This window comes from Nyctibius grandis, chromosome 2, assembly GCF_013368605.1.
Source record: "Nyctibius grandis isolate bNycGra1 chromosome 2, bNycGra1.pri, whole genome shotgun sequence".
Taxonomy (NCBI): domain Eukaryota; kingdom Metazoa; phylum Chordata; class Aves; order Nyctibiiformes; family Nyctibiidae; genus Nyctibius; species Nyctibius grandis.
In genome coordinates this window covers 12,873,705-12,894,461 of record NC_090659.1, presented here as the reverse complement: position 1 = coordinate 12,894,461, position 20,757 = coordinate 12,873,705, and the positions used below count along the sequence as shown (strand labels likewise).

The following is a 20,757-nucleotide window of genomic DNA, read 5'->3' as shown; positions in this document are numbered from 1 at the left end:
AATATCGCTTTATTCATCTGAACTTGAAGCCAGTTCTAACAAGAGACCGGATAGTTCAAAATAAAAAGCTCTCTTAGTTGCATCACAGAAAAATGAAAATAATAAATACTTAGAACATATTTGCTCTTCAGTGTCTCTAGTAGTTGAATCAGCACTGAACAGAAATAATCGCAATTCTGAAGCATTTGATCAGCAAAGAATATAGAAATGGTTTTGGCAAAACAGGTGAGAAAGGGATATATTTGTCTTCAGTGCTAGTGCCACAACTGACAACCCTGTACAAGAATAGAAGGCACAGTGCCCACGCTTCTGTCTGAGAGCAGATATTCCTTCATAAGCAATTTAAAAAGCAATGGTTTACTCAGTTTGAATGACAACCCTATTAAGAGCTGTGTCTTCCTTAAACAACGCTGAAACATTTCAACAGGTTGATACTGGGAAACAGCAAAACACCAAGGGATTTCAGCCCAGTTAAATGGAGGGCTGATGCTGGGAGAAGGCAAGTTACTAGAGTCACGCAGCCAGACAGTAGGATATGGGGCCTCCATGGTTTACCAAGGACTTTGTCTTGCTGCTAGTGACACTGCAGTAGGTAACACTGCTTTGCCTACAGACGGGTACTGCACAGGTTTCCCAGGTGCTGGGGGGAAATCTAAAGGGGACGAAAGATCAGGGCAGCAACTTACTGCATGGCTGTATTTAAGTTTATTTGCAGCGTAACGACCTGTGTGCAGGTCTCGTATAAGGTATATTTATAATGGTGTAACACATACTGACCTTGAGTAAATCACTAAGCACACAAATTTTGGTGGTTTCAGTGGTCTTATTTACATGAGTAAATGAGGCTTGTGCACAGCCAAAGCCTTTGAACTAGATTTTCCATATATTTCTGCTGTCATCTACTTCATTCTCTCCAAGAAGGAACAAGAAAACTCACAGCTTAAACTGATAATTTGTTAATGTTTCACATTGGCCAAAACCACAAGCACAAAGATTAAAGAAGTACAAAATATATCTTTGTCACATGATACAGTTATCAGGAAATATTTTAGACAATTTTCCCTCAGAAAAGGCTGGTTCATTAAAAGCAAAGTTATTTGCAAGGAAATGTGTAAAATCATGTGCTATTTGAAAAAGCAGAGAGTGTTTTGAAATTGCTCAAATATTCCATTTAGATATTTTCAAGATGAAAACGTTCTGGTTTAAAGTTCAGAAATACTTTTTTTTTCCTTCCCCCAAAGACTAATATAGATATGCAGAAAAAAACAACCAAAATCAAATATTTTAAAAGTACTGATATTAAATATTTAAGCTGATCTGATTCACCTTCCCCCTGACCTGTATTTATAAAACAATTGATACTTTATCCTTTTTTTACTATTTCAGAGAGGAGAAAGTTCTGAAACTTCAAAAAAATTCTTTGCACACGTCATAATTATTTCTGATCCATCTTCAAGTTCTGTAAAGTCATTTCATGAAAATTTTTGAAGAATATTTTTTTTAGAAATATTTTGATTGTATCTTTCTTTCTCCTTCCTGAATTTTTTCATCATTAGGGATATTTTTTTTTTTAATAGTCTAATATTAAAGAGTCCTCCTTTTTCTGTGGCTTACTCTTCCCAAGGCCTTACTCAACAATTTCTAACATTATAAACTATTTTCTTGTAGCAACTAATTGTGAAGCTACAGACAGAAGTCTTTAACTTAAGGTGAAGAATAGGTATCTGGAAGACATAAGAAATGCTGGCAATGATCCTGATTTACAAGAAAGTATTAAAAACAACTCAAGGCTCAAGGTAAAAAAATGTTCTAAATAGAGATAAAATGCAATATAAAGCAGGGGGTTTCAATTTTTTTCTGAGTGAAATAGGGTGCACTGCACTTGTTGAACTCTGGAATACTACCAAAACCAAGGATATAGATGTTCAGAAAAGGACATCCTTGCAAAATTGGCAATAAACAGCAGCAACGATACCATATATACATAACAGTTTCTCCACTCACAGTCATCAACTCACTGGCCTCTTATAAAATTGTACTCAGTGTCTGTTAGAGGTTTATACCACAGAAGAGTATTGCCTCAGCTGTTTTAAGTACACTGGACAGGTTTGTTGCACTTGAGGGGAGGTAAGTCCTTGGTGGGTTGTCTTCTGCATCTACTGGTCAAGGCAAGAACTTTGCCATCCAGTTATCTGCCTTCTTCATGCCCCCTGATGCACAGCCTCAAAAGACTTTTTGACATCTCCCCCAGTCAGGTCAGCATTTTACTTTTCAACTAATAAGAATATGACTAATCTACAAGTACTCAAAATTCTGCAGTTATCAAGGATGTAAACGCCCCAATATTTAAATAATCTATTTTTTTTCAGTAAGCTACTTATTTTGTCTAACCCATCTGATCTTCTGTGAAAATTGACCTTTTACAGAAAAAGGTTATGTACAAAATTGCGAGCTAGGCTGTGGGTCTGGCCAGGACTGGTCTCTGATGTGAATAGCCAGTTCAGGGGAGTGATCGCTAACAAGCCTTAATTGCAACAGACTGTGAGTTAAGTGCCTAGGTAGTGCTCATTTTGCACATTTTCACAACTGAATGTCTGTATTTTGTAGACGTTTCTAAGTTTGATGTCAAATGGCATTTTGCCAGGAGAAAAAAAAGACTTATAACTGTTGGGTGCTGAAATCTTACCTTCTGGGCAAACAGTGATTTCAATGTGATTTAATATTAAATGTATGTGCTTGTGTTAGTAAACAGATACTTGTAAAACAGTCACTGGTATCACAAATTTGAAGCATTTATATCAAGATAGAACATTTATAATATACCCAGTCACTACAACATTAAAAAAATGATCTGCTGTACTAGCAGTGAATATGGCTGAAATCAGCATTTTCACTATGAAGTTAATATCCTGCTTATTGATTATCATCTGTTTCATTGTATCCTCAAGATGCCCCAGGCACAGATCAGACACCATGTGCTGATCTGGACCCTCTATCTCAGAGACGTGAAAACATTCAAGCCAGAACACTCCGTTTATGGACAACGTGTTAAGTTTTATCTTAAAAATTATTTGATCTGAGCAGCTGTTTTTCTGACTAACTCAATCTTCTGCAAAGTATTCCAATATTTTCACACTTCAAAAGAGGTTTCAATTCTGCTTAGTCAAGAAAGAGAGATTTAAATGGAAAAAGCAACTTCTATTTGGAAAAGTCCAACTAAGAGGAAACATCCAGAAAACATTTAATCTACTCAGTGTCAGTATTTCCGTAAAATAAAATGTTAAAGATTAGACTCTCACTTGACAAGGAATGCTACGAGTCACATCTGTGGAAGTAAGTAAAGGAAATATATGCAGAGGTCAGGCAATATTACATATAGTATCTTAAAAAATCTTCTCTTATTTAGCTGCCTGGTCAATAGTCCAAGACTCTCAGGCAAGTAGGTCCTAGCCTTCACTTTTTTCACAATTAAGTGGGAGACATAGGGATCAGTGATTGGTGCAGTGCTAGAGGCAGCATTATTAAGAAGATGGCAGGCACAGTATTCTTCCCTTGTGCTTGCTCCAAGCAGCAACAGTAACTAAAACTTCTGGAGTCGCAAAAACTTTCTTCTGAAACAGAGATCTTATTTCAATAATGACACGTCCAGGGGAAATACTAGTTCTAACGAAATTAAGTGGATATTAGGACAAACAGTTTGTTCTAAAAATCTACATTTAGCGAAATCAAAAGATCTGTACTCTCCTCTCAACAATATTTTAAAGCTAGCACCTTTTCTGAATTTTGTTCTAATTTATTTTTTTCCAGATCATTCAACTAAGGATGCATTATGTAAGCCTATAAGTACCGAGTTTCTTCTGTTTTCCGTTCTGAGACAAATTAAAGGTCAATTTTCAGCACATTGTATTTTTCTTGTTTTCTGACTATTTACACATCTGAAAACTAGGATAAAGGAACTGAAATCTAATGTTTTAGGGTAGCATTTATTTCACTGCACTGAAAACAAACAACGAAAAAAGCCCAAACTTGCTGCATCTATCTAGTAGCAAATAAAATCGCTAGCAATGAATCACCTCTCATGTTTTCATGAAATAAATGTTGATTTTTGTCCAGATAGATTTTGTATATTTGCCACAGCTCAGCTATGAACTACTCACAGAAAATCCTAAGAACACAACATGAACATAAAATGCTACTGTCTGTTGTCTAAAGACACCTCAGGTTTACAGCAGGGGTGTTGATGCTTCCAACCTTTTTACTACCTGAAAACCCATCAACAGCTTTATAATGATGAATGCAACCCAGTTCAATTAGCATTTGCAAAATTCACTTTTAAAAAAAGGCAGATGTGTGCCAGCACATCTGGAAACCACTTTTAATTATATTTTCCTCAAGTGGGAAAGCAGTAGCTTGTACCCATAGTGAAGCTTTTATATGTGCCCACACAAATGCTAGCAACCACCTGTGCTTTACACTGATTTTCATTATAGAGTATATCACGTTACTACCCTATTATTCCAGAACGACATTTGAAGCTGTTGTGTGACTAAGCTGCAGCAAGTGTGGTCTTGAAAAGGCCTCTACTCTACAAAAATGTAATAAACTTGATTGCAGTTAGGGTACTTACCGCTGAGGGTATCACAATATGTATGCCTCTAAGTTGGCTTCTCTTGCTCTGAAAGTCATAAAAGATATACATTAACAATCATGATTACCAGTCTGGGAATTGGAATTTAGCAAACTAACGTATACCCCCCAATGAAATACCTTGTAAGTATTTGGAATTCCTTTCCAGTATTTGTTTCTTTCCTACTATTAATACAGGAGTATTATAGTCAAATACTCTGCTTCTTCAGTCATGCTCTGAGATTACAAAAAGCAATTTCAACTGTGATCTGTCAGCTTAACAGTATTTCAATTCTCTCATAAATATTTTCATAGGCTGCAAACATTGTGAGTTACACGACTAGGTTGGGTTTCCTAAACTTAACCTTCATCCCCTGCTCCCCCATGCCCCACCCAAATGTAACAGCTTTTTTACATCACTGTTCCTCATTTCTGACAAAAAAAAAAATGATGTTCCAGACACCTGTGGAATCCTTTTCTTCTTTACAACACTCTTTCAGTATTTTGGAAGAGTGTAATGTTTACAGGCAACATTTTGTATGTCATAGTGGAAGGGAAAGGTTGAACATTTGTAACACACAGCCCTTGGGAGACCTGGCATGGCCAGGGACAGACTCGTCAGAAATGTTCACCAGTATTCGTAACTTTGCAAAATGTAAAGTACACAATTTTACAGACTATATTTTAGGATAACTTGCTACGCTGACCTGCACAATGTGCAGGTAACTAAAAAAGCCCCAAACATCACTTTAGCATAATTTAATCTGCTTATCAGTTACTAGGCTTGAAATAAAAGCTTCCACACTGTTACACATCTAAAAAACCACATTCACCTGTCTTGTATTTTCTGCCTTTAATTCAGGACTTAAGTTTTGCGATAAGTCATGAAGCCACAGAGGATCCCTCACGGGACTGAGCCCTCTCCCAGTGCGCTGCCCATGTAACTTCACCGCATGCTGCCAAGGGCTCTGGGATTGCAGCTGAAAGCAGCTCGTCCCGCTTTGAGAAAGACTCAAAGCAGACCTCAGCGCAGGATCCCGAGGCAGCCGCTCCGCTCCCTCTCTGCCAGGCAGAACGACAACCGATCTGTACAGTCGCAAGTACCTTGGCTTCGCCCCTGCCCTCCCACCGCTCTCCCCCCGCCGCTGCGCACAGCCGCGCCGAGGCGCAGACGCGTCCCAGTGCCGCTGTCTCACACCACCCAGGAGAGCTGCCGCTGCGGCAGGCAGGACCCTCCGGGTCAGCAGAGAGGGAACAGCAAGATTGGCTCTACGGCACCTTTTTCTTTGTCATTTCAGAGCCTCCCATGTGACACCTGGTAGGCATTTAAACGTTCGCCCAACTATTATGCACTAAAATAACGTCGGGGGTGTTCACTGTGTCATATATATAACTTTTGCAAAAATGTTCATAATATTTGAAGAGATTGAATCTGTTAACAGTCCATAATCCCACTGCTGTAAAAGCATAACCTGGTTTCACATTACAAATATATTTATTATCCGTGCAAAGAAGGCATAATATTCCTCCTCCTATTGTTTTGTTATCTGCGGTAACAACTTTAGATTGCTAAAAAGAAAATGTTCATTTCTGTGAATTGCTTAAACCTAAAAGAAAAAAAAGGATTGTGGTCTACTTCAAAATACAGGCACACTCTGAATATAACTTGTTAAAGGTTTTCCAAGTAAATACACTTACAGGGCAAACAAAGACTAGAGCACTCTATGGTACTGTGCAAAAGACAAAAATATAGTTTTTTTTGTTTGAAGATGAAGGTATCCTGAAATCAACCTTACTGGAAGAAAATTATGTCTAATTATCAGAATAATAGACCTAGAATGCAAATTTCATCTTGGACATACACTATCTAATGCAGCATTTAAATAGGGATACACTAGAAGACAGGTAGCTGCACTTTCTGAACTCTGCTTGAAATGGTGATATGAATTGATATAATCAAAGGTCAGCCACAGGAGTCATTTTTAGAAGGGGAGAAGGATGAGGGAAAAGACTACAAATGGGCAAAATAAGCACTCGGATGTCTGCTTCTTTACGACTCAAGGAAGGCATGTTCAAGCTTTTTACTCAGTAAACCTTCCTCTTTGAGGAGTGCCAATGAAGATAAAGAAGCTGCCTGAGGAAGATGGCAATGCCATTCACGCTAGTGCTGTCAGGAACTGAGGGGGAAGAGGCAGCTTTTGGCATCCTGGAGCAGCCAGGTCACAGGGTGCTGGATCCAAAGAGCCGCAAAGCCAGGGGGATTCTCTCTGCTGATTGCAACGGGCCCTAGATCAGCCCCTTGCCCTTATACATCTTTAACTATCCCACTCATAATGCTGTCATCATGAGCTTAAGGATGTGACTGGGAAGGAGAGCAGAAATGTCTTTGAAGTCATGAAATATATCCAAGATCCTGGACACCTGCCATTTTAAAACACTGAACTGAACACACTCAGCCCTAGCAGCAGGTTAACGGTCTGGAAGCAAGGAGCAAACAAACAGAGAAAAAACTCCACCGTGGATGTATCCTCTCTGCCTAACTCCCTGTGATTCCAGGCATTTTGGGTGCACCGGAGCCATACCCCCATAACTAGGCAGTCAGGCAGACCGCACGCCTGCAGTCACGCCGGAGCCTGCCCATCGTGCTGCCATCCTCAAGACCCTGGAAACCAACTCCAGGGCCAGGGGCTGGAGGATGCGGTTGCACACGTCTGCAAAAGGGAAAACACCTGGGCTTAGGAACAGGGTGCCAGGGAGGGAGAGCAGGCAGAGGGATTACTCCCAGGAGCAGGCTACTGCTGACAAAGCCGCAGCCGTTCTCCCCAGAGCAGGGCTGATGTCGTGCCCGTTCTCTCCTATAGCAAACTGGCTGAAAATACTAAAAAGTCTTTGCAATCCTACTGGTTCTGCCAAGCGAGCTTGACTGGCAGGACAATACATCTTTGTTCTCAATTAAAAACATTATTTGGGTGCAGTAATTATTTAAAAGCCAGGAGGAATATGATTTTGTGATTATAACCACAATTTGTCAATTGAAGCAAATATTTTAAACTATCAAGGTTTGGTAGAAAAAGAAGAGAGGGAGTAACAACAAACACTACTATGACTACATGTAGCCTTCATCCAGCCGGCGCAATTTTACTTGTATTCTGAAATCATCGTAGCATAATCACAAACCAAAATCATAATTGTAGTGAAAAACCACATATGACTTGCTGATACGGAGGGATTTCATTAGCACATTACATTACTGGATACGGCAAGTAGTCTGCCTGCTATGTTCTCCTTTTCGTAAGAATACAGAGCAATCGTAGCTACTCTAATACAGAAAAATGGGAAACAGAGCAAGAAAGAAATGGAGAGAATTTGTGTTAAATTGGATTTTCTTGTCTCCTCCTGTAGTTTTTATCACCCAGATGACAAAACATTATCATTAGCAGTTTATACCAAAAGTTAACATTTGCCCATCGCTTTCTATTTTCTCTAAACCACAAAGGTTGGAGCCTGTTATGCACTCCCCTTATCTTACTCTCTTACTTTAGAATCTAAGAGTGCACTGTGCACATTAATCTTTCATGGCAGAGTTCACTGAAGTTCTGCCAAAATTCAATAATTATGTTCCATCCAATGCAGCAATTTATTTATCTCATTGCTGGAATTTAGAACATATAGAACAAAGTGCTTAGTTTACATGAATGAAATGCTTGCTAAAAAAAACCCCACAAGACAAAACAAAACAGCCCTGTTCCATTTCTAAGGTTTTAAAACACGCAGTAGAATCTATTGAGGAATAAAGCTATTTTTACAAGACCTCATGATTTCTTGATAAACTAAAAGTGTTCTACAGTATGCTTAGGGGTTTTTTTTCATATAAGTGAAAGTATTTTATAAATACATTTGTAACTTTTATTCAAATGTATAACAATATGTACCACTTACCCTGCACTACTGAAACATGAAATATTAATATCTGTCATTAAAAATGCCAACTACTACAAAGCAAGAATTTGTATTTTGAATGGAGAATAAATTGGTTTACTGCACTGAAACGGGTAACTGGGAGTTCAACAGTTCTGTGGAATAAAATCTAAGATACAAAATTACAACAAAGTTAAGCTTTATAATTGCACTCTTTCATGATATGTTTGCAAACAAATAGAAAACATAAAGCCCTCCAAGCAGGAAGATCAGAGACATGTTATTCCTGAGGGCTGTTAAAAATAAAAATGGCATAATGGAGAATACTTAATACCCTTCACCTTTTGTAGTCTCAGCAAAAGTAACTAACCAGTTATTTATTGACTTAACTGTAAAGAAGAAATATTAATCTACCGGTTTGGGATTTAAAAACAGATTACAGTATCTATACATTTTAAACTTTATACTTATGAATCCAGAATGCTGTTTTATCTGATAGAAACACAACTTCTTTGTATGTTCACACAGACAATACATTTCTTGATGAAGGAAAACATTAATCTAGTGTCTGCAATCAAAAGGCAAATTTATAAAATGTTTTAAGTTTTTAAGCAAAACTGCCTCTTACATCATATATCAGATTTTACACTTCAGGCATGCTATCAGACAAAATTTGACTGTGGATTTAGAAACTGCTCACAAAGTTTTTGGAGCATAACTTGCTGTGATTTATAACACAACCCTTCACCAACCAAAACAGAAATTAAAACCTCTAGAAGCAGTGCACTAGCATATGTTCATTATTTCACAGTAAAACCTTCTAGGTAAAACCAGGAATATCACAGTAAAACATTTTAAAGTTAGTTTTTCCATAACTAGATGTGTATATGCATATTTTAAATTAACTGTACCTAATTTAGTAACTCAGGAGAAAGTACTTCCACACACCAGCAAATAAATTCCATAACGATTTGCAAAAATCCTACTATCACATTTACTTTTGCATCCAATATGGTCATTTTCTGGCAATGATTTACATTAAAATAGGATTCAACCATAAAGTATTTTTCCCTATTGTAAAACTTTTTAAAAACCCCAGAAAAATGCAATTAGGTCCTATCAGTTTTCTTTCACTAATGTTGTCCATCTGTTTTTTTCAACATGTTAATTATCTTGTCTGCTTTCTTTCATTGTAAATATGACGTGTTATAGTTAAACTCATAGGAGACTTTCGAGTATTGTTACTCTGTCTCCTGCAACGTAACAATGAACAAACTCTCTCAGGCAAGTTATATGAAAATACAGATACTGAGAAGTATATAAAGCTTGAGTTTTTTCCTGATCTAGCTATGTCTTGCATTATGTAATAAAGGAAACACACACACACACAAACACCTTACAGAAAAAGTACAGTTTAACAGAAGAAAGACAATACCTGTAAAGCCCATTTTAACAGCAGGAACTACTGCAAAAGGGATCAAAGCTAGGGGGGGCAGGGGACAGGGGAAGGTGCGAAAAGGCTGTTCCACAGCGATATTGCTCCTGAGGTATGGTATTGCTTAGAAGTAAACAACACATATAGGAAGAAACGAGCAACTCCTTGGCTATAGTCACAAGCGCTGTTATGTAAAATAAAAATACCTAACAAAAATGCTGCCTAATGCATTTTGTCTTTACATTGAACGCACGTGGAAAAGACACTGGGGTAGAGTATACACAGCATGTAACAAGGGGTCCTTAACTTCCAATTTCTGGGTTGCTTTGTTAAATACAGATTAAATTCCCAAAACCTTCAAGTGTACAATAATAATGTATTCACTTACAGTGCCAGACTTGTTTATATAATATCAGCGAGGAATAATCACCCATTTATTGCACTGAAGATCTCCACAAGTTTCGAAACTCGGAGCACACTTGAAACGTGAACTTTCGCAGCTCCTTATTAATGTTTAGACTAACTCCCTTTCCCCCTTTTTAACAACAAAGGACAACCCAGCTCCTGCTCCCTGTCTCACAGATCAGACCCATACCCAGATTTCAAGGAATCGGGATAAATCCAAAGGCACATCTGAGTTTTTCCTTGTGAATTTCCCCCCAATGGATCTAGGCATGTATTTTAAAAATATTTTTATCAAAAAGCTTCACTCACACAATTCAAACAAAGAAACTTCTCGAAAATGTCATTAGTTACTGTTCACTGAGCATAATTTACTGAGATTAAAAGTTTAAAGATTCATCTGCTTTACATCCACAAGTATTTTAAGCAACCCCTAATACTGTATATCCTGCCTAAATGTGACAATTAGGGCTGCTTTGGCATATTGAAAAATATAAAGGTACCAACGATCCTCATTATGCCTTAGCTCCCTGTAGCCTGGTTTCTGAAGGTGCATAAACTGCAGAAATTTAGAATGATAATAGCAACAATTTGGTACACGAGGAAAAAACAGACACCCCGCCCCCCCCCGAATGCTTCAGATATACTGTATAAAGTCATTTTGACATGCCTACACAACTGGTTGTGGCAGCTTTCAGACATGATTCCTAATCACAAAAAAATGCTTCAGGTTCTTTTAGAGAAAGCTTGCCGTTGGGAAGTTGATTTTGGCCAAGTGCCAAAATCATGTGCAAAAGGGGCCCTCATTACCAATTCATGGCAGCCTTCAGCGCTGACAAAAAATGTGACCCAACAGGCTAAAGCAACAACTAAAATTAAAAAGTATGAGACAAAGACAACTTACTTAATATTCCTTCCATCGCCACATTAAACTTTTCCGTAATTAAACCCTTGTTAGTTCAAAGCAGTTTTCAACTACTTTTAAATGATTGCACAGGCAGCCTGTAACAGTTGAAAGCTCTCCCTGGAAATTCTCCCCAGCCACTCCGCTTTTAAAAGCATTTGGGTCCAACAGAACTTTCTGCCGTGCGCCTCTGCAAGAAACCCCTCTCCAAAAAGGAGCGAGGCGCCCGCGCGTATTTCAGCGAAAACTAAGCAGATCATTACAAGATTTTGCAAGGGTTAGAGGCATAGGAGGAGTGAGGAGGGGGGAGGAGAGAAAGAGCTCGATACGCGGGAGCAGCTATTTCCTAAACTTTCTAAAAAGCTTATCAAAACGGGCATGCAAACATTAAGCAATCGCAATTAACAGCGCTGGCTGCACCACTATCCCATAAAAGCAGATTTGATACACGGCCTTACCTAGATGTCGTCTGGCTTTTCTGTGGATCAAAAAGTTTCCTGCCTAAGCACACAGATATTCTTTCACAAACCATAAAGGCCCCTTTTATTAATCCAGCACTGTAACAGCCTGCTTTCTACACCACGTCGAGAGCAGGATGCGTCAGCTTTCGAGAGAAAAACAGTCTTAAAACACAATTAATGGCAGATCGTGTAATAGTGGATTTATCTTAAAGAGTGAAAAGGCTTTTTTTAAAAAGCAAAGAGGGTGCGGTCAGATGTTAGGCTATCCCTGAGAAAAGGGGCCTAGGCTGCACTAGTACCTAAATACTAGCAGAAGCTTACTGGGAAGGGAGCCAATGGAATGACTTTGTTTGACCCAGCTGCCAATCTCTCCTGAAGCACTGCGCCAGACTAAACACTGACACTATTTTAACTCAAATCAGGCTACAGCAGCTGTTTGCTTTCCGGCTCTCAGCTATGCACCATGGCCATGATGACTCTGCACAGCACATATGATAGAGCTGGGGCACTTCTGCTAAAATATGATCCACGTTTGGACTGGTGGTATAGTAGCGGCGGCTGGGGGACTGCTGTTTTGGGGGGTTCTTTCTTCCTTTTTTTTCTTCTTTTCTTTTTTTTTTTTTTTAAACATCCCTGCCTCGATTTTCCCCAAAGTGAAATAAAAATGAGACTTGAGACTCGCAGAAAATTCAGCATTGCAAGACAGGTGAAAGAAGAAAAATTACTGCTGGGGACTGACAAGAGCCAGAATGCATTGTAAAGGTGTGCATGTGCATGCATGACGCCAAAATCCATCTACAACCTGAAATTATTTATTTTCCTCTTGCTAGTTGCTCTAAAATTGTTCAGCATAAAAATAATCAACAGATTCTCCCTCTCACTCATTTTTAACTGTAAAATGAAAGTGTGTGAATATATATATATTTAAATATGTAAGAAAGCAGGCATTACATGTGTGCATACATGCACGCACTTACATATGCATCCAGATTCTGATCTAAATTACGCCAGTGCAAATTGCACTGTAAGCAATGATGTTATTACAGGTTAAAACTGAGGGTGGAATTCGATAGCCAATTTACGTATGACAGTATATGAGACCGAAAAATACATAAGCATTATTAGTAATAGTCTTCTGGCATGTAGGTTGGCGTGTCTTTTCTAATTCAAAAAAAAAGTCAAAGAAGAGTTGCAGCAACAGAAACAAAGCACATGCACATGTTAACATTCAGTAGAGGCTTCTGAGGTACTGGGCATGCAGCACAGTCCAACACAGCACCTACAGTTTTGCAGCATTTGCACCTAAACGCAGCCACAGTACGTAAGCCAAAACTTTGTTTCCTCTCACTCCGCCATGGAGGGTTGCTATTCCCAAAAAATGCATGTCATGATAATTTCCTTGTTCAGTAAAAAAATCAGAAGAATACCTCCACCTAAAACTAAAAGGCGTAGAGAGGGAACCCAACCCTTTTTATTTATTATAAAAGTGTGTGACTTATCTTGATACAGAGTAAAGAACAAGCAGAAGGTCTGGCTCCTGACATCTGAATGCCTTCAGTAAGCACTGCTGGGTATCTCAAATTCAATATGTGTACTTAACAGAGATAATGGGAAGAAAAACCAAAACAGAAATGGAAAACAAAATAAAACAAAACAAAAAAATCAAAACTGTGAAAGCTGAGCCTGTTGCTCTGTCTTAGGCTGTTGTGCACTGACTGATTTCCACGAGCTGTTCAACAGCCTGCTACCAGAAACCAGTGGAAGTCATTGATACTGCTCAAGCTCAAATCTCACTAACTACCTGCCCCTCTCACTGGTTCTCAAGTATAATAACAGTTTAAGAAAAGATCCTGGAAAAGATCTTAAATAATCCACCATAACATGAATAAGGATTACAAATGAAATGAGCTAGCACAACAAATGCCCAATGTTCCTATCTAACATAAGAACTGAAATGGAAGAGGAGACCTGCATTATGTCTGAAATGCCAAGAAAGAATGTGCAATTACATTTACACTAAGGAGGAAGTTACAAGGAAGGCAGTTACCTACACCTGAGAAGTCTGAAATCTTAAAATGGCAGACAGGTGAGACAAAACCAACTGTTTTTACAGTCCCTCTCTTCTCTCTCTAAGGAGCACAACAAACATCAATCATGAGATGAATTTGCAGGCCCCCTAAAGAAAATGTGACTCCTCAGCAAGGAGAGTGTGTGCCCTGTGAATTCACACCTCGCGTTGCACCAGACAAAAGAGGGAATACTGCAGCGAGAGGTCTAGAAAGACATTAACAACACTGAACTTAGCATGGCTGGAAAAGAACAGAAGTACAAGATAAGAAACAAAACATAGGCTGGAGTGAAGCTTTGCCAGCTCCTTGAGGCAGAAAAGAAGGTAATACGGACAGATCAACAAACAAAGACTTTAGTAACAAAATTTGAGAATGACGGGAAGGGAACGACGTTGTTCTCAGTGAAGTCAGCAAGGAACTTATCCAAGACAGGACAAGATCAGGATGCGGATAAACCATGGTGGATAGGCACTGACATAAAAAAGACGAGAATATATACTTAAAGGTGGAACACAAAGGCTTTTCATTCAAATACAGTATAATTAGCAGAAAGCCCATGCAACCTTCTTCCTGGAAAGCTAATTGAAAATTTATTCCTGTTTCAGTTTGTGAGGGTGTGTCCTCTTAATGTCATTTTAATTTGTAACTTAAATACTGTTGTCATAATTGCTCCAGGGTGGTGGTGGGAGAGGGAGGTGGTATCTGGCATTTCTTTCGCTTTAAAACAAACTTTTGTCAGCCTTGGGCAATGCATGAAGAAACATAGGGAAGCACTGGAATAGGTAACTAGTAGAGCTTTGCTGATGAATACAAATCTCTTTCCTTCTAGAAAGCTGTTTAGAATTCTTATTATCTTATAAATGAAGCATTAGTACAGCTAAGCATATTTGCAGTTCCTGTTCTAGAAAATCTCTGGTTGCTCCTAAAAGGGTTCTCTGTTAGAAATAACACATGCATTCATTTACCTTGATTTTGAGGTTAGGGAGCTGAGTGTGTATGTCATTACACTGTGTGCATCTATGCCATCTAAAATGTCTTCAAATCATTAGCCAACGTTGATCAAATATAAGATCAGAGGTTTCAGGTGTATTTTTGAGAAACTCAGTAGCTTTGAGATCTCCATCCCATATCAAATACAGGTCAAATGAATAGAGGAGAGAAATTTTGTCGGCATTCCCATGAGCAAATATGGAAAATCTGTAGAAGAAAAAGACCTTCTAACTGCTTCATTACTTCACAGTAAAAACTTCCATCAGACACACACACTGTTTTAAATATCAAAGTTCAATTAACCTCAAGAAATTAATCCATAGGAAAGTAGGCTTCACTTGTCATGAACTACCCTTGTTTTGCTGGGGAGCTGGTAGAAAGTGTATTGAACATATCATCCAAAGGCTTTGTTTGTTTGTTTGTTTGTTTGGCTTTTTAGTTTCAACTATTCCATTAGAGTGAATTCTTTTCACTCTCATTTCTTCTGTGTTTAGTACCATAATTTTGGCCCACTACTTTATGACCAAATGATTCCTCACTTCAAGTCAATTGTAAAGCTCTAATTAATTTCAAAGAAATCAGGATTTTATGCTATTCCTCCCAAAGCCATAAGTATATTGCCAGGGGGTCCCAGAAAATGGTGCATGCACAGCACCATGCAGCTAGCACTGTGAGGTGATAATAACTTTCAGCTTCCACTTGTGCGTCAGCCACTTCAGGAACAGATGATGGCCAAAACTATGACATAAATTTGCAAGTCATATATGCCACTCTGGCATCGGAGACTCTGAGCTCCTACAGTGCTGTGCACTTGTTCACCTACTAAGCCTTCTACTATCTGAATTTCAGTAACGATGACTGCTAAACTGGAAGCTTTTCACCGGTAAGCATCACTGCGGGAAAGAGGAAAAAAAGAGAAACTAAACATAGAACAAAACTTGCATTTCAGTATTTCAGATACTTCAGGTGAGCAAATCAGATTTCCAAAACCAAAACTGACTTCAAACAACTTTATTTGCCTACCTACTCCATTAGCATATCACACACCACTGATTTCATTCATATGTTTAATTTCCAGCTTAAAATAAGCATATTATAAGACAATGGTGAAATACAAGGGCAAAAAAGAAAAGAAAAAAAAAACCAAACAAACCAACACCCCACCCCCCAACCAGGAATACGTGCTATACTTACTATTAAAAAGTGAGAAACATAAATAAATTCAAGAGACAGTCACCTATTCATGGTGAAATGGAACCCAGATGCTAACAGCTGAGAAGAAACTTGCTCAGAAACTTGATTGCATAAATACCTTTCATGAAGGATTTCTATAATCCTCTGAGTAAGCCTGTGTCCACCACACCACTACCAACAGTAGTGCATTAGATTTCTCTGTTCCATTTGGTTGGGAAAATCTGGTATTGCCATAGTCCATAGACAACTTTAAGCAAGAGCATAGAACATGGCAGTGACTTTTGTAGCTATGGAATTAGTTTAATTCAGACTCTAAAATTAGTCTTACACAATCTCATCATCTCCAGATGCTCCTTTATACTCATAAATCCACTAAAATGTTTATATTGTCCCATGCAAAGGGGTGAATGCCTGCTGTGGATTGTTGCTCCAAGGCAGCAATAACTTACTATGTCTTTTCTGTAGCAAGTTGCAGTGTTTTTTTGAAGTACAATCTATAGACATTTGCTCTTTCCATCACACCTCCCACATTTCCACAAGCCACAACATATTTATGCTTCAAGACATCTTCTGGAACAAATCAGTTTTAGTTTTGAATTAGAATACGGCATGACATGAGACAGATATAGCTGGGGTTTCTCCTAAGAATAAATTGTGTGCTTTTAGAACAGAGAGCAAGCAAACATCAAGCTTGCATATATGCCTTACTTCCAAGCCAAGAAAATAGCTACCACATGTATTAAAAAGCCAGTATCAAACATAATTAGATTAGATATAACACAACTGGGCCCCCAAAGACCACCATCCAGTCTTACTCATTCCATCTTTGGGACCAATTATCATGTTATTACACTGAGTAATGTTGAGAATCCATCAAGGAAGAGGATCCTATTGTGTTGTCAAACAAAAAGGCAGTTCTTGTATCAAACATCATCCTACTGTTTTGTCAGTCAAATTCAGCCTTGGTACATAAGATCCCTTCCCTGAGCTCACACACAAGGTTAGCTCTCTTCTCCCACCACCATAATGTCTTTTGTAGTTCTGACTACTGAAGAAGGGAGACATATTCCAGTTTTTCCTCTTTTTTCTCTTCTACAGATTTCCTTTCTATTATTTTCTTCAACAAAAGGTTAAAGAGGATAAGGAAAGAAAAAAACAAGAAAAAGAAAATAACGAAGAAGATGATTGTTGGTACTGCAACTCTCCAAACGTTAAGCAAGCATTAACAACTGTTTTATCCTTAGCACTAAATATAAAAATGAGATGGACAGCAAACTAATTCTATTTACTGTATTGCGTACTACTGAGATGATAACAAGTCTAGGAAGGAATGTGATACAGCAGTTCAAGGTGACTAGAAATAGGGATTCTTGGTGTTTATTTCCGACCCTGCTTCTAGCTCAATGGATATATAACTTAACCTCCTCTGTCCCAGATTTCAGCTGATATAAATTCACTAGGCTCAAAAGGCACGTGAAAGGATCTGCACAGTCAAGCCTTCAGTCCTCCTACTTTCTCTAAAAGTGGTGCAGAAACTATTCCTATTAATTTTTAAGTAATTAATAATATATTAATATGAACACTATTAATTCTTGGTAAATGGTTTGAGATCCACCTTTGCAGCAATGGAGGAAGAATCAAAGAAAGCATTCCATTATAAATTAATGTAAACTGAACTACAATTTCTGATTGTAATGTTCATCTACACTAGAAATAAATATTAAACAAGTCTCTATTGAATATCCAGAATAAATCTGTGGTTGGTTGAAGTGCTGTTTTTAAGTAAACTGGAGAGATGGGGCATCAGATTCATTTTTTTGCTGCACGCTTCACAAAGATAGTCCTAAGCACTAATGTCTAGAGTTTTAAACTACCTGCTTCACTGCAAAGCTTAAATAACCAACCACTCTGCCAATGCATATGCCTTTAAGCCAGTGCCGTGTTGACTCTTTAAATATTTTCACTTTTTAATATAAACTTTTCAGACAAAAATCTCTCTTAGAGAACAAGGACCCTACACAACCAAAATGGAGAGAAGTTGCTACTTTCTGTTTTTTCAGTCTCACCTGTTTAAGTACAGCTGACACAGCACAGATGCATGCATTACGCTTCTCTGAGGGATAGCCTGTTTACCAAGCTTTTAACGACTTACAGTTGAAATTGCCTCGTTTAGGAATCAGGATGGTATTGACTATTAATGTGAAGCAGAAGAGCCTACCAGCTACACCAGAAGACTAAAAATCTGTGCCTTGGGTTCTATTCAAAACTCCAGAGAGGAAAAAAGAGGCAGGTGGGATTTGCATACATTGATGATTTCAAAATCCTGCTCAGGAGCCATTTCCATTGGTAGACACTGAGACACAACCTAAACCAGATCTGGCAATACGGGAGCAATTTTTCAGACCTTTGTGCATCCTACACCAAAATAGCTGGGTTGCCAAACTATTACACCAGAAGGTTTGGAAATTAAAGCCTTTATTTGCATATTATAAATCCACCTATAAATTGCCTGTAGACAAAACATAACATGCAACTGAAATAACATATACAGAACTATTACTGTATTCTTCATGCAAAACTGGCTGTCCAGAGTTTTCTCCTTTCAAACCCAATACAAGACACAAAAGGAACATCTTTATGATTCTTTACTCTTTGCCAATCCAACAGCTACATAAACAAAGAAGTAATAGATGATGAAGCTTAGCTATTATCTGCTATTATTGCACATCTATGAAGGGCCAAGAGAAAAGACCATCAGCTACAGCCTCTTGACTATGTTAGGTTTTGGCTAGAGATCTGTGATATAGCAGAGTAGATTTTACAAGAACACAAAGCAGAGGAAAGCAATGTATTTGATCATTTTTTCATCAAAACAAGAAAAAATACTATGTTAGAAAATGTACTTAATAGGTTTTGTCATACTATTTTGATGTTCTAAATTTTCATGACTGTCTCTACCTGTCAAGTGAAAGTTCCATGAAATACAATATCTTGCATAGATTAAATTAGGTAGATCCTATTCAATACCTTTCAGTTATTCATACAAACGTTAACCTCTGCACAGAGATTACCTTTTTGACAAAATGCCTCCTTATGTCTAAAACCAGCTTTTATTCTACTCCCAGCTGCATTTTATTAGTTATTCTAGACAGCACTTTACTGTCACTGGAGAAGTTTCAAGTTTAATCCAAGGCAACTTCTGCATCCCAGCTGAAAAAGTAGCAGCTATGAGAAGTAATTTTCAACTAAACACATCATCACAAGTTGGTTTACATTTACACTATATGAAGTTAAATTACCATTCCAACATGAAACCCAGAACTTATGGAGAAGGCCTTGCAAAGCAGAAACCTTTTTCAAGTCATGAGTACGGTCTGTCACATCTGCTTAATACATACAGTTTCCATTAGTATTAGAGAGCTGTATGCAAGTACTGATGGGGAACACACGCTTATTACCTTAGTCTCATGAGTAATCAAATATCATGAAGAATCAAATATATAGTTTTTGTTTATTACTCTCTGTACATTTTTAATGTAGAATCTTGATATGTAATGATCCCTACAACATCACAAGGTTTAAAGAGCAATTATCTGAGGAACGGGTTCAACAAACTTCAGTGCATGCCAAAACTTTCTCAAACAATGTGCTCTCTAAAAAAAACAGAGTAAGAAGATAGACAGCAGACTATGATCAGTTTGAATTCACCCGCACTCAACTTGATGCTGAAAATTATGGTACCTCCAGGTGCACATGGTTTCTACATATGCTTAGTATATTTAATAAAAACTACTCCAAAACTGTGACAAGTCCATGCAAAGAGCTGGATAGCAAGCTGACTCTATTGTCTTCAGTTAAATGCTGTTCTAAAACCATTAAGAATCCACTGCTCAACTGACTGAGCAGTTGGGAGAACACAATCAGGAAAGAGGACAAAGAAACAGAAAGAAACAAAACTGTTTTCTGGGCTTCAAACAGAAAAATATTAATGTTTTCATAGCTTTTGGGGGGAGTATTTGAGTCCCCATAGTTTGGACATGAAGAAGCTGAAATAAAAAGGAGTAATACTTGATCTTTCCTCATTTGGTGTGAAAGACTAGCAAACTGCTGTCAAACATCAGTACAGTGCTCATGGGTAAAAGCACCTCAACTGGAGTGGTGGAGTGGAATGAAAATGACAAGCAAGAATTGTGGATACATTAATAATGATACCAAGAAAGTACATAAAGAAAAACAGAAGGTAGCAGGTTAGAAGGAATAAAAAGAGGAAGAGAAAATTAAAGGGACTTTTTTTTCCTTGCTCATCAAGTGTGTAACCATGGGCAGGACAAACAGAAACTTCAGTTCTTTGCTACTTCAAGTTCCCTTGTTGGACAGAACTAATGATGGACATCTCACAGGTTATTCAGCCCTAGAAAGAAACCAATTTGGAAAATCATAGAAAAGCCTTTCTAGCAAAAGGCACCCGCCAACTAACATCAGCAGTTGTGTCACTGCAGATTCAGATTTCATTAAATTTTGGAATTTCTTTTAGTAATAATACCTAGAGGGTGTTTCAGCACACAAATGCTTTCAGTATTCCTACAAGCAAAGTGACGGCAAATACAGCAGAAAAATGTCTTTGAGTGCAAATTCTGTTCCTCCATCGTTACACTGCACTAGCACAAATGCTATATGAAGGTTTATGTGTAAAAAGACTGTCTGCTGTGCCTTATAAAATTTTTTTTTAAATCTATTGAATGCAGAAAACTATAATAA

General features: G+C 38.0%; 1 long non-coding RNA gene across 1 annotated transcript in view; it reads right to left on the bottom strand.

Moving 5' to 3' along the window:
* The window catches only part of LOC137677875 (uncharacterized), a 103,276-nt gene extending 91,265 nt beyond the window's left edge, over positions 1-12,011 (bottom strand). Inside the window, exons 1-2 of the long non-coding RNA XR_011050332.1 lie at positions 11,744-12,011; positions 4,628-4,675 (exon numbers count right to left, since the gene is read on the bottom strand). This is a non-coding gene — a long non-coding RNA (uncharacterized lncRNA). The remainder of the gene's footprint in view (positions 1-4,627; positions 4,676-11,743) is intronic.
* Positions 12,012-20,757: the final 8,746 nt, after the last annotated feature.